General features: G+C 47.4%; 1 pseudogene; it reads right to left on the bottom strand.

Moving 5' to 3' along the window:
- The window catches only part of LOC141147374 (sodium/glucose cotransporter 2-like), a 74124-nt pseudogene that overhangs the window by 48183 nt on the left and 11419 nt on the right, over positions 1-14522 (bottom strand).

Raw genomic sequence — 14522 nt, forward strand, 5'->3', positions numbered from 1 at the left:
CCTGCTCTGAGGAACGAGAGAGCCAGCCTGGTCACCGGAGGGGAAGGTGGAGGTTTCCTGCTCTGAGCAGCGAGAGAGCCAGCCTGGTCCCCGGAGGGGAAGTTGGAGGTTTCCTGCTTTGAGGAGCGAGTGAGCCAGCCTGGTCCCCAGAGGGGAAGGTGGAGGTTTCCTGCTCTGAGGAGCGAGAGAGCCAGCCTGGTCCCCGGAGGGGAAGGTGGAGGTTTCCTGCTCTGAGCAGCGAGAGAGCCAGCCTGGTCCCCGGAGGGGAAGGTGGAGGTTTCCTGCTCTGAGCAGCGAGAGAGCCAGCCTGGTCCCCGGAGGGGAAGTTGTAGGTTTCCTGCTCTGAGGAACGAGAGAGCCAGCCTGGTCCCCGGAGGGAAAGGTGGAGGTTTCCTGCTCTGAGGAACGAGAGAGCCAGCCTGGTCCCCGGATAGGAAGGTGGAGGTTTCCTGCTCTGAGGAGCGAGAGAGCCAGCCTGGTCCCCGGAGGGGAAGGTGGAGGTTTCCTGCTCTGAGGAGCGAGAGAGCCAGCGTGGTCCCCGGAGGGGAAGGTGGAGGTTTCCTGCTCTGAGGAGCGAGAGAGCCAGCCTGGTCCCCGGAGGGGAAGGTGGAGGTTTCCTGCTCTGAGCAGCGAGAGAGCCAGCCTGGTCCCCGGAGGGGAAGGTGGAGGTTTCCTGCTCTGAGGAGCGATAGAGCCAGCCTGGTCCCCGGAGGGGAAGGTGGAGGTTTCCTGCTCTGAGGAGCGAGAGAGCCAGCCTGGTCCCCGGAGGGGAAGTTGGAGGTTTCCTGCTCTGAGGAACGAGAGAGCCAGCCTGGTCCCCGGAGGGGAAGTTGGAGGTTTCCTGCTCTGAGGAACGAGAGAGCCAGCCTGGTCACCGGAGGGGAAGGTGGAGGTTTCCTGCTCTGAGCAGCGAGAGAGCCAGCCTGGTCCCCGGAGGGGAAGTTGGAGGTTTCCTGCTTTGAGGAGCGAGTGAGCCAGCCTGGTCCCCAGAGGGGAAGGTGGAGGTTTCCTGCTCTGAGGAGCGAGAGAGCCAGCCTGGTCCCCGGAGGGGAAGGTGTAGGTTTCCTGCTCTGAGGAGCGAGAGAGCCAGCCTGGTCCCCGGAGGGGAAGGTGGAGGTTTCCTGCTCTGAGGAGCGAGAGAGCCAGCCTGGTCCCCGGAGGGGGAGGTGGAGGTTTCCTGCTCTGAGCAGCGAGAGAGCCAGCCTGGTCCCCGGAGGGGAAGGTGGAGGTTTCCTGCTCTGAGCAGCGAGAGAGCCAGCCTGGTCCCCGGAGGGGAAGGTGGAGGTTTCCTGCTCTGAGCAGCGAGAGAGCCAGCCTGGTCCCCGGAGGGGGAGGTGGAGGTTTCCTGCTCTGAGCAGCGAGAGAGCCAGCCTGGTCCCCGGAGGGGAAGGTGGAGGTTTCCTGCTCTGAGCAGCGAGAGAGCCAGCCTGGTCCCCGGAGGGGAAGGTGGAGGTTTCCTGCTCTGAGGAGCGATAGAGCCAGCCTGGTCCCCGGAGGGGAAGGTGGAGGTTTCCTGCTCTGAGGAGCGAGAGAGCCAGCCTGGTCCCCGGAGGGGAAGTTGGAGGTTTCCTGCTCTGAGGAACGAGAGAGCCAGCCTGGTCCCCGGAGGGGAAGTTGGAGGTTTCCTGCTCTGAGCAGCGAGAGAGCCAGCCTGGTCCCCGGAGGGTAAGTTGGAGGTTTCCTGCTCTGAGGAACGAGAGAGCCAGCCTGGTCACCGGAGGGGAAGGTGGAGGTTTCCTGCTCTGAGCAGCGAGAGAGCCAGCCTGGTCCCCGGAGGGGAAGTTGGAGGTTTCCTGCTTTGAGGAGCGAGTGAGCCAGCCTGGTCCCCAGAGGGGAAGGTGGAGGTTTCCTGCTCTGAGGAGCGAGAGAGCCAGCCTGGTCCCCGGAGGGGAAGGTGTAGGTTTCCTGCTCTGAGGAGCGAGAGAGCCAGCCTGGTCCCCGGAGGGGAAGGTGGAGGTTTCCTGCTCTGAGGAGCGAGAGAGCCAGCCTGGTCCCCGGAGGGGGAGGTGGAGGTTTCCTGCTCTGAGGAGCGAGAGAGCCAGCCTGGTCCCCGGAGGGGGAGGTGGAGGTTTCCTGCTCTGAGCAGCGAGAGAGCCAGCCTGGTCCCCGGAGGGGAAGGTGGAGGTTTCCTGCTCTGAGCAGCGAGAGAGCCAGCCTGGTCCCCGGAGGGGGAGGTGGAGGTTTCCTGCTCTGAGCAGCGAGAGAGCCAGCCTGGTCCCCGGAGGGGGAGGTGGAGGTTTTCCCCTCCGGGGAACCAACGGAGCTTCACCTTAGTGAGAAGGGTGGAGATCCAATCCTCATGGAGTAACAGACCACATCTTGCCGCGTGTAGTTGTGGATGTCGTAGGCCGCCCCTGCGGGGAGGGGAACGGGCCGCAAAGAGGTAGAGAAACTGAGAATCATTGCGGATGAAGTAGCAACAAAGCAGAAGGAAACTGAGCGATTGATCGTTTATGAGTGGCACATGGACTATCGATCACGTGAGTGAAAGCCCAAGGGAAGGGTACTGCCAGAGACTGAGGGTTGTTGGTGCACAAGTCAGTGAGGTGGGAAGTGATAGCCTATGACTTTGAGTTCAGCATTACCCCGGGATTCCAATCAGTCAACGGGGAGGAGTTATGCAGATTTGCTCTCCTTTAGCTTCTTTTGGAAGTACCATGTCGGTGGGAAGTCGTGGTAAAGAGGTAGCGGTGAAGCTGCACACACATGTAGAGATATGGATCGTTCCTTTTAACGTTATCCAGATGAAGAAGTTATTCAGAGTGACTCTTTATCAAATTATTCTCTATCAACTCTACTTCCATCGTCCCTGATTGAAGAGATCGTTGAGAAATGATTTCTCGATTGTCCGCAATTGTACTCAGATTTTCCTGTATGATTCATGAAAGATGACAATGTAACAGAAGAGCATCTCAAAGGAAGTCCTTCTCCCGTCCCAGTTCATGTTTGATGAATAAAGCATTAAGGACTGTGACTATGAAATCTCTGGGCTGTGATGGGTTGGGTGATAAACGTGAATTACGGATATAACAAATATTCAGCGGCTCCTTCGGGGTCAGCGTTGCACTTCTATCACACTGTTTGTATTCATTGTATTTGTGCGCTCCGTGTGTTCTCACTTCATATGGTCTTTTCTCTTCTTTATTTCTCATGTGGTATTTTATTTACTCACTTATATGCATTTTTTGTATTGTTGATTCATTTCACATAGGATTGTATATTGATTTTGAATCACATTCATTATTTATTAACACATTTTTTTGGTTAGTTATTTATGGGTAGCGCAATTTTTTATTTTTTCCACACGTATAGGACAGCGGCCTATTGGGATGTATAGGGCAGGGGCATTCGGGAATGGGATGTATATGATGGGGTATTTAGGAATGGGATGTATATGATGGGGTATTTGGGAATGGGATGTATATGATGGGGTATTTGGGAATGGGATGTATATGATGGGGTATTCGGGAATGCAGGGACTGAGATGTACGAGACATGGGAATATGGACTGGGATGTATAGGACAGGGGCCTTGGGGGATGGGAACTGGGAGGACTGAGATGTATAGGACAGGGGCATTGGGGGACAGGGGCATTGGGGGATGGGAACTGGGAGGATTGGGATGTATAGGACAGGGGCATTGGGGGATGGGAACTAGGAGGATTGGGATGTATAGGACAGGGGCATTGGGGGATGGGAGGATTGGGATGTATAGGACAGGGGCATTGGGGGATGGGAGGATTGGGATGTATAGGACAGGGGCATTGGGGGATGGGGGGATTGTGATGTATAGGACAGGGGCATTGGGGGATGGGGGATTGTGATGTATAGGACAGAAGCCTTGGGGGATGGGGGGATTGTGATGTATAGGACAGGGGCCTTGGGGGATGGGAACTGGGAGGACAGGGATGTATAGGACAGAAGCCTTGGGGGATGGGAACTGGGAGGATTGGGATGTATAGGACAGGGGCATTGGGGGATGGGAACTGGGAGGATTGGGATGTATAGGACAGGGGCCTTGGGGGATGGGAACTAGGAGGATTGGGATGTATAGGACAGGGGCATTGGGGGATGGGAGGATTGGGATGTATAGGACAGGGGCATTGGGGGATGGGAGGATTGGGATGTATAGGACAGGGGCATTGGGGGATGGGGGGATTGGGATGTATAGGACAGGGGCCTTGGGGGATGGGAACTGGGAGGACTGAGATGTATAGGACAGGGGCATTGGGGGACAGGGGCATTGGGGGATGGGAACTGGGAGGATTGGGATGTATAGGACAGGGTCATTGGGGGATGGGAACTGGGAGGATTGGGATGTATAGGACAGGGGCATTGGGGGATGGGAACTGGGAGGATTGGGATGTATAGGACAGGGGCATTGGGGGATGGGAACTAGGAGGATTGGGATGTATAGGACAGGGGCATTGGGGGATGGGAGGATTGGGATGTATAGGACAGGGGCATTGGGGGATGGGAGGATTGGGATGTATAGGACAGGGGCATTGGGGGATGGGGGGATTGTGATGTATAGGACAGGGGCATTGGGGGATGGGGGATTGTGATGTATAGGACAGAAGCCTTGGGGGATGGGGGGATTGTGATGTATAGGACAGGGGCCTTGGGGGATGGGAACTGGGAGGACAGGGATGTATAGGACAGAAGCCTTGGGGGATGGGAACTGGGAGGATTGGGATGTATAGGACAGGGGCATTGGGGGATGGGAACTGGGAGGATTGGGATGTATAGGACAGGGGCCTTGGGGGATGGGAACTAGGAGGATTGGGATGTATAGGACAGGGGCATTGGGGGATGGGAGGATTGGGATGTATAGGACAGGGGCATTGGGGGATGGGAGGATTGGGATGTATAGGACAGGGGCATTGGGGGATGGGGGGATTGGGATGTATAGGACAGGGGCCTTGGGGGATGGGAACTGGGAGGACTGAGATGTATAGGACAGGGGCATTGGGGGACAGGGGCATTGGGGGATGGGAACTGGGAGGATTGGGATGTATAGGACAGGGTCATTGGGGGATGGGAACTGGGAGGATTGGGATGTATAGGACAGGGGCATTGGGGGATGGGAACTGGGAGGATTGGGATGTATAGGACAGGGTCATTGGGGGATGGGAACTGGGAGGATTGGGATGTATAGGACAGGGGCATTGGGGGATGGGAACTAGGAGGATTGGGATGTATAGGACAGGGGCATTGGGGGATGGGAGGATTGGGATGTATAGGACAGGGGCATTGGGGGATGGGAGGATTGGGATGTATAGGACAGGGGCATTGGGGGATGGGGGGATTGTGATGTATAGGACAGGGGCATTGGGGGATGGGGGATTGTGATGTATAGGACAGAAGCCTTGGGGGATGGGGGGATTGTGATGTATAGGACAGGGGCCTTGGGGGATGGGAACTGGGAGGACTGGGATGTATAGGACAGAAGCCTTGGGGGATGGGAACTGGGAGGATGGGGATGTATAGGACAGGGGCATTGGGGGATGGGAACTGGGAGGATTGGGATGTATAGGACAGGGGCATTGGGGGATGGGAACTAGGAGGATTGGGATGTATAGGACAGGGGCATTGGGGGATGGGAGGATTGGGATGTATAGGACAGGGGCATTGGGGGATGGGAGGATTGGGATGTATAGGACAGGGGCATTGGGGGATGGGGGGATTGTGATGTATAGGACAGGGGCATTGGGGGATGGGAACTGGGAGGATTGGGATGTATAGGACAGGGGCATTGGGGGATGGGAACTGGGAGCACTGGGATGTATAGGACAGGGGCATTGGGGGATGGGGGGATTGTGATGTATAGGACAGGGGCATTGGGGGATGGGAACTGGGAGGATTGGGATGTATAGGACAGGGGCATTGGGGGATGGGGGGATTGTGATGTATAGGACAGGGGCATTGGGGGATGGGGGGATTGGGATGTATAGGACAGGGGCATTGGGGGATGGGAACTGGGAGGATTGGGATGTATAGGACAGGGGCATTGGGGGATGGGGGGATTGTGATGTATAGGACAGGGGCATTGGGGGATGGGAACTGGGAGGATTGGGATGTATAGGACAGGGGCATTGGGGGATGGGGGGATTGTGATGTATAGGACAGGGGCCTTGGGGGATGGGAACTGGGAGGATTGTGATGTATAGGACAGGGGCATTGGGGGATGGGGGGATTGTGATGTATAGGACAGGGGCATTGGGGGATGGGGGGATTGTGATGTATAGGACTGGGGCCTTGGGGGATGGGAACTGGGAGGACTGGGATGTATAGGACAGGGGCCTTGGGGGATGGGAACTGGGAGGATTGGGATGTATAGGACAGGGGCCTTGGGGGATGGGAACTGGGAGGACTGGGATGTATAGGACACTGAAGTACTCTTACTGGTGTAGAGGACTCTGCTAATCATCCCGGGCATTACCATCAGGAACATTGGCAGGATCTTCAGATAACCGCACAACACGCACCCCAACTTAACGTGCTTGAGAGAGCGAGCGGCCAGACACCGCTGAATGATGACCTGGAGGTTGGAAAGACAAGGATCATTATGTAAGCTCTGAGGATCGGGGCCCTCTGATTCCCCCTGTATTGTACTTGTACTGTCTCTGATTCCCCCTGTATTGTATTGTACTGTCTCTGATTCCCCCTGTATTGTATTGTACTGTCTCTGATTCCTCCTGTATTGTATTGTACTGTCTCTGATTCCTCCTGTATTGTATTGTACTGTCTCTGATTCCCCCTGTATTGTACTTGTACTGTCTCTGATTCCTCCTGTATTGTATTGTACTGTCTCTGATTCCTCCTGTATTGTATTGTACTGTCTCTGATTCCCCCTGTATTGTATTGTACTGTCTCTGATTCCTCCTGTATTGTATTGTACTGTCTCTGATTCCTCCTGTATTGTATTGTACTGTCTCTGATTCCTCCTGTATTGTATTGTACTGTCTCTGATTCCTCCTGTATTGTATTGTACTGTCTCTGATTCCTCCTGTATTGTATTGTACTGTCTCTGATTCCTCCTGTATTGTATTGTACTGTCTCTGATTCCTCCTGTATTGTATTGTACTGTCTCTGATTCCTCCTGTATTGTATTGTACTGTCTCTGATTCCCCCTGTATTGTATTGTACTGTCTCTGATTCCTCCTGTATTGTACTTGTACTGTCTCTGATTCCTCCTGTATTGTATTGTACTGTCTCTGATTCCCCCTGTATTGTATTGTACTGTCTCTGATTCCTCCTGTATTGTATTGTACTGTCTCTGATTCCTCCTGTATTGTATTGTACTGTCTCTGATTCCCCCTGTATTGTATTGTACTGTCTCTGATTCCTCCTGTATTGTATTGTACTGTCTCTGATTCCTCCTGTATTGTACTTGTACTGTCTCTGATTCCTCCTGTATTGTATTGTACTGTCTCTGATTCCTCCTGTATTGTATTGTACTGTCTCTGATTCCTCCTGTATTGTATTGTACTGTCTCTGATTCCTCCTGTATTGTACTTGTACTGTCTCTGATTCCTCCTGTATTGTATTGTACTGTCTCTGATTCCTCCTGTATTGTATTGTACTGTCTCTGATTCCTCCTGTATTGTATTGTACTGTCTCTGATTCCTCCTGTATTGTATTGTACTGTCTCTGATTCCTCCTGTATTGTACTTGTACTGTCTCTGATTCCTCCTGTATTGTATTGTACTGTCTCTGATTCCTCCTGTATTGTATTGTACTGTCTCTGATTCCTCCTGTATTGTATTGTACTGTCTCTGATTCCCCCTGTATTGTATTGTACTGTCTCTGATTCCTCCTGTATTGTATTGTACTGTCTCTGATTCCTCCTGTATTGTATTGTACTGTCTCTGATTCCTCCTGTATTGTATTGTACTGTCTCTGATTCCCCCTGTATTGTACTTGTACTGTCTCTGATTCCTCCTGTATTGTATTGTACTGTCTCTGATTCCTCCTGTATTGTATTGTACTGTCTCTGATTCCTCCTGTATTGTATTGTACTGTCTCTGATTCCTCCTGTATTGTATTGTACTGTCTCTGATTCCTCCTGTATTGTATTGTACTGTCTCTGATTCCTCCTGTATTGTATTGTACTGTCTCTGATTCCTCCTGTATTGTATTGTACTGTCTCTGATTCCTCCTGTATTGTATTGTACTGTCTCTGATTCCTCCTGTATTGTATTGTACTGTCTCTGATTCCTCCTGTATTGTATTGTACTGTCTCTGATTCCTCCTGTATTGTATTGTACTGTCTCTGATTCCTCCTGTATTGTATTGTACTGTCTCTGATTCCTCCTGTATTGTATTGTACTGTCTCTGATTCCCCCTGTATTGTATTGTACTGTCTCTGATTCCTCCTGTATTGTATTGTACTGTCTCTGATTCCTCCTGTATTGTACTTGTACTGTCTCTGATTCCTCCTGTATTGTACTTGTACTGTCTCTGATTCCTCCTGTATTGTACTTGTACTGTCTCTGATTCCCCCTGTATTGTATTGTACTGTCTCTGATTCCTCCTGTATTGTATTGTACTGTCTCTGATTCCTCCTGTATTGTACTTGTACTGTCTCTGATTCCTCCTGTATTGTACTTGTACTGTCTCTGATTCCCCCTGTATTGTATTGTACTGTCTCTGATTCCTCCTGTATTGTATTGTACTGTCTCTGATTCCTCCTGTATTGTACTTGTACTGTCTCTGATTCCCCCTGTATTGTATTGTACTGTCTCTGATTCCTCCTGTATTGTATTGTACTGTCTCTGATTCCTCCTGTATTGTATTGTACTGTCTCTGATTCCTCCTGTATTGTACTTGTACTGTCTCTGATTCCCCCTGTATTGTATTGTACTGTCTCTGATTCCTCCTGTATTGTACTTGTACTGTCTCTGATTCCTCCTGTATTGTATTGTACTGTCTCTGATTCCTCCTGTATTGTATTGTACTGTCTCTGATTCCTCCTGTATTGTATTGTACTGTCTCTGATTCCTCCTGTATTGTATTGTACTGTCTCTGATTCCTCCTGTATTGTATTGTACTGTCTCTGATTCCTCCTGTATTGTATTGTACTGTCTCTGATTCCTCCTGTATTGTATTGTACTGTCTCTGATTCCCCCTGTATTGTATTGTACTGTCTCTGATTCCTCCTGTATTGTATTGTACTGTCTCTGATTCCTCCTGTATTGTACTTGTACTGTCTCTGATTCCTCCTGTATTGTATTGTACTGTCTCTGATTCCTCCTGTATTGTATTGTACTGTCTCTGATTCCTCCTGTATTGTATTGTACTGTCTCTGATTCCTCCTGTATTGTACTTGTACTGTCTCTGATTCCTCCTGTATTGTATTGTACTGTCTCTGATTCCCCCTGTATTGTATTGTACTGTCTCTGATTCCTCCTGTATTGTATTGTACTGTCTCTGATTCCTCCTGTATTGTATTGTACTGTCTCTGATTCCTCCTGTATTGTACTTGTACTGTCTCTGATTCCTCCTGTATTGTATTGTACTGTCTCTGATTCCTCCTGTATTGTACTTGTACTGTCTCTGATTCCCCTGTATTGTATTGTACTGTCTCTGATTCCTCCTGTATTGTACTTGTACTGTCTCTGATTCCCCTGTATTGTATTGTACTGTCTCTGATTCCTCCTGTATTGTATTGTACTGTCTCTGATTCCTCCTGTATTGTATTGTACTGTCTCTGATTCCTCCTGTATTGTATTGTACTGTCTCTGATTCCCCCTGTATTGTATTGTACTGTCTCTGATTCCTCCTGTATTGTATTGTACTGTCTCTGATTCCTCCTGTATTGTATTGTACTGTCTCTGATTCCTCCTGTATTGTACTTGTACTGTCTCTGATTCCTCCTGTATTGTATTGTACTGTCTCTGATTCCTCCTGTATTGTATTGTACTGTCTCTGATTCCTCCTGTATTGTATTGTACTGTCTCTGATTCCTCCTGTATTGTATTGTACTGTCTCTGATTCCTCCTGTATTGTATTGTACTGTCTCTGATTCCTCCTGTATTGTATTGTACTGTCTCTGATTCCTCCTGTATTGTATTGTACTGTCTCTGATTCCCCCTGTATTGTATTGTACTGTCTCTGATTCCTCCTGTATTGTATTGTACTGTCTCTGATTCCTCCTGTATTGTATTGTACTGTCTCTGATTCCTCCTGTATTGTATTGTACTGTCTCTGATTCCCCCTGTATTGTATTGTACTGTCTCTGATTCCTCCTGTATTGTATTGTACTGTCTCTGATTCCTCCTGTATTGTATTGTACTGTCTCTGATTCCTCCTGTATTGTACTTGTACTGTCTCTGATTCCTCCTGTATTGTATTGTACTGTCTCTGATTCCTCCTGTATTGTATTGTACTGTCTCTGATTCCTCCTGTATTGTATTGTACTGTCTCTGATTCCTCCTGTATTGTATTGTACTGTCTCTGATTCCTCCTGTATTGTATTGTACTGTCTCTGATTCCTCCTGTATTGTATTGTACTGTCTCTGATTCCTCCTGTATTGTATTGTACTGTCTCTGATTCCCCCTGTATTGTATTGTACTGTCTCTGATTCCTCCTGTATTGTATTGTACTGTCTCTGATTCCTCCTGTATTGTATTGTACTGTCTCTGATTCCCCCTGTATTGTACTTGTACTGTCTCTGATTCCTCCTGTATTGTATTGTACTGTCTCTGATTCCTCCTGTATTGTATTGTACTGTCTCTGATTCCTCCTGTATTGTATTGTACTGTCTCTGATTCCTCCTGTATTGTATTGTACTGTCTCTGATTCCTCCTGTATTGTATTGTACTGTCTCTGATTCCCCCTGTATTGTATTGTACTGTCTCTGATTCCTCCTGTATTGTATTGTACTGTCTCTGATTCCTCCTGTATTGTATTGTACTGTCTCTGATTCCTCCTGTATTGTATTGTACTGTCTCTGATTCCTCCTGTATTGTATTGTACTGTCTCTGATTCCTCCTGTATTGTATTGTACTGTCTCTGATTCCTCCTGTATTGTATTGTACTGTCTCTGATTCCTCCTGTATTGTATTGTACTGTCTCTGATTCCTCCTGTATTGTATTGTACTGTCTCTGATTCCCCCTGTATTGTATTGTACTGTCTCTGATTCCTCCTGTATTGTATTGTACTGTCTCTGATTCCTCCTGTATTGTACTTGTACTGTCTCTGATTCCTCCTGTATTGTATTGTACTGTCTCTGATTCCTCCTGTATTGTACTTGTACTGTCTCTGATTCCTCCTGTATTGTATTGTACTGTCTCTGATTCCTCCTGTATTGTACTTGTACTGTCTCTGATTCCTCCTGTATTGTACTTGTACTGTCTCTGATTCCTCCTGTATTGTATTGTACTGTCTCTGATTCCTCCTGTATTGTATTGTACTGTCTCTGATTCCTCCTGTATTGTATTGTACTGTCTCTGATTCCCCCTGTATTGTACTTGTACTGTCTCTGATTCCTCCTGTATTGTATTGTACTGTCTCTGATTCCTCCTGTATTGTATTGTACTGTCTCTGATTCCTCCTGTATTGTATTGTACTGTCTCTGATTCCTCCTGTATTGTATTGTACTGTCTCTGATTCCTCCTGTATTGTATTGTACTGTCTCTGATTCCTCCTGTATTGTATTGTACTGTCTCTGATTCCTCCTGTATTGTATTGTACTGTCTCTGATTCCTCCTGTATTGTACTTGTACTGTCTCTGATTCCTCCTGTATTGTACTTGTACTGTCTCTGATTCCTCCTGTATTGTATTGTACTGTCTCTGATTCCTCCTGTATTGTATTGTACTGTCTCTGATTCCTCCTGTATTGTATTGTACTGTCTCTGATTCCTCCTGTATTGTATTGTACTGTCTCTGATTCCTCCTGTATTGTATTGTACTGTCTCTGATTCCCCCTGTATTGTATTGTACTGTCTCTGATTCCTCCTGTATTGTATTGTACTGTCTCTGATTCCTCCTGTATTGTATTGTACTGTCTCTGATTCCTCCTGTATTGTATTGTACTGTCTCTGATTCCCCCTGTATTGTATTGTACTGTCTCTGATTCCTCCTGTATTGTACTTGTACTGTCTCTGATTCCCCTGTATTGTATTGTACTGTCTCTGATTCCTCCTGTATTGTACTTGTACTGTCTCTGATTCCTCCTGTATTGTATTGTACTGTCTCTGATTCCTCCTGTATTGTATTGTACTGTCTCTGATTCCTCCTGTATTGTATTGTACTGTCTCTGATTCCCCCTGTATTGTATTGTACTGTCTCTGATTCCTCCTGTATTGTATTGTACTGTCTCTGATTCCTCCTGTATTGTATTGTACTGTCTCTGATTCCTCCTGTATTGTATTGTACTGTCTCTGATTCCTCCTGTATTGTATTGTACTGTCTCTGATTCCTCCTGTATTGTACTTGTACTGTCTCTGATTCCCCCTGTATTGTATTGTACTGTCTCTGATTCCTCCTGTATTGTACTTGTACTGTCTCTGATTCCTCCTGTATTGTATTGTACTGTCTCTGATTCCTCCTGTATTGTATTGTACTGTCTCTGATTCCTCCTGTATTGTATTGTACTGTCTCTGATTCCTCCTGTATTGTACTTGTACTGTCTCTGATTCCTCCTGTATTGTATTGTACTGTCTCTGATTCCTCCTGTATTGTACTTGTACTGTCTCTGATTCCTCCTGTATTGTATTGTACTGTCTCTGATTCCTCCTGTATTGTATTGTACTGTCTCTGATTCCTCCTGTATTGTATTGTACTGTCTCTGATTCCTCCTGTATTGTATTGTACTGTCTCTGATTCCCCCTGTATTGTATTGTACTGTCTCTGATTCCTCCTGTATTGTATTGTACTGTCTCTGATTCCTCCTGTATTGTATTGTACTGTCTCTGATTCCTCCTGTATTGTATTGTACTGTCTCTGATTCCTCCTGTATTGTATTGTACTGTCTCTGATTCCTCCTGTATTGTATTGTACTGTCTCTGATTCCCCCTGTATTGTATTGTACTGTCTCTGATTCCTCCTGTATTGTATTGTACTGTCTCTGATTCCTCCTGTATTGTATTGTACTGTCTCTGATTCCTCCTGTATTGTATTGTACTGTCTCTGATTCCTCCTGTATTGTATTGTACTGTCTCTGATTCCTCCTGTATTGTACTTGTACTGTCTCTGATTCCTCCTGTATTGTATTGTACTGTCTCTGATTCCTCCTGTATTGTATTGTACTGTCTCTGATTCCTCCTGTATTGTATTGTACTGTCTCTGATTCCTCCTGTATTGTATTGTACTGTCTCTGATTCCTCCTGTTTTGTATTGTACTGTCTCTGATTCCTCCTGTATTGTACTTGTACTGTCTCTGATTCCTCCTGTATTGTATTGTACTGTCTCTGATTCCTCCTGTATTGTATTGTACTGTCTCTGATTCCTCCTGTATTGTACTTGTACTGTCTCTGATTCCTCCTGTATTGTATTGTACTGTCTCTGATTCCTCCTGTATTGTATTGTACTGTCTCTGATTCCCCCTGTATTGTACTTGTACTGTCTCTGATTCCTCCTGTATTGTATTGTACTGTCTCTGATTCCTCCTGTATTGTATTGTACTGTCTCTGATTCCTCCTGTATTGTATTGTACTGTCTCTGATTCCTCCTGTATTGTATTGTACTGTCTCTGATTCCTCCTGTATTGTATTGTACTGTCTCTGATTCCTCCTGTATTGTATTGTACTGTCTCTGATTCCTCCTGTATTGTATTGTACTGTCTCTGATTCCTCCTGTATTGTATTGTACTGTCTCTGATTCCTCCTGTATTGTATTGTACTGTCTCTGATTCCTCCTGTATTGTATTGTACTGTCTCTGATTCCTCCTGTATTGTATTGTACTGTCTCTGATTCCTCCTGTATTGTATTGTACTGTCTCTGATTCCTCCTGTATTGTACTTGTACTGTCTCTGATTCCCCCTGTATTGTATTGTACTGTCTCTGATTCCCCTGTATTGTACTTGTACTGTCTCTGATTCCTCCTGTATTGTATTGTACTGTCTCTGATTCCTCCTGTATTGTATTGTACTGTCTCTGATTCCTCCTGTATTGTACTTGTACTGTCTCTGATTCCTCCTGTATTGTATTGTACTGTCTCTGATTCCCCCTGTATTGTATTGTACTGTCTCTGATTCCTCCTGTATTGTACTTGTACTGTCTCTGATTCCCCCTGTATTGTACTTGTACTGTCTCTGATTCCTCCTGTATTGTATTGTACTGTCTCTGATTCCTCCTGTATTGTATTGTACTGTCTCTGATTCCTCCTGTATTGTACTTGTACTGTCTCTGATTCCTCCTGTATTGTACTTGTACTGTCTCTGATTCCTCCTGTATTGTATTGTACTGTCTCTGATTCCTCCTGTATTGTATTGTACTGTCTCTGATTCCTCCTGTATTGTATTGTACTGTCTCTGATTCCTCCTGTATTGTATTGTACTGTCTCTGATTCCTCCT

Source organism: Aquarana catesbeiana, linkage group LG06 (assembly GCF_042186555.1).
Source record: "Aquarana catesbeiana isolate 2022-GZ linkage group LG06, ASM4218655v1, whole genome shotgun sequence".
In the NCBI taxonomy this organism is placed as follows: domain Eukaryota; kingdom Metazoa; phylum Chordata; class Amphibia; order Anura; family Ranidae; genus Aquarana; species Aquarana catesbeiana.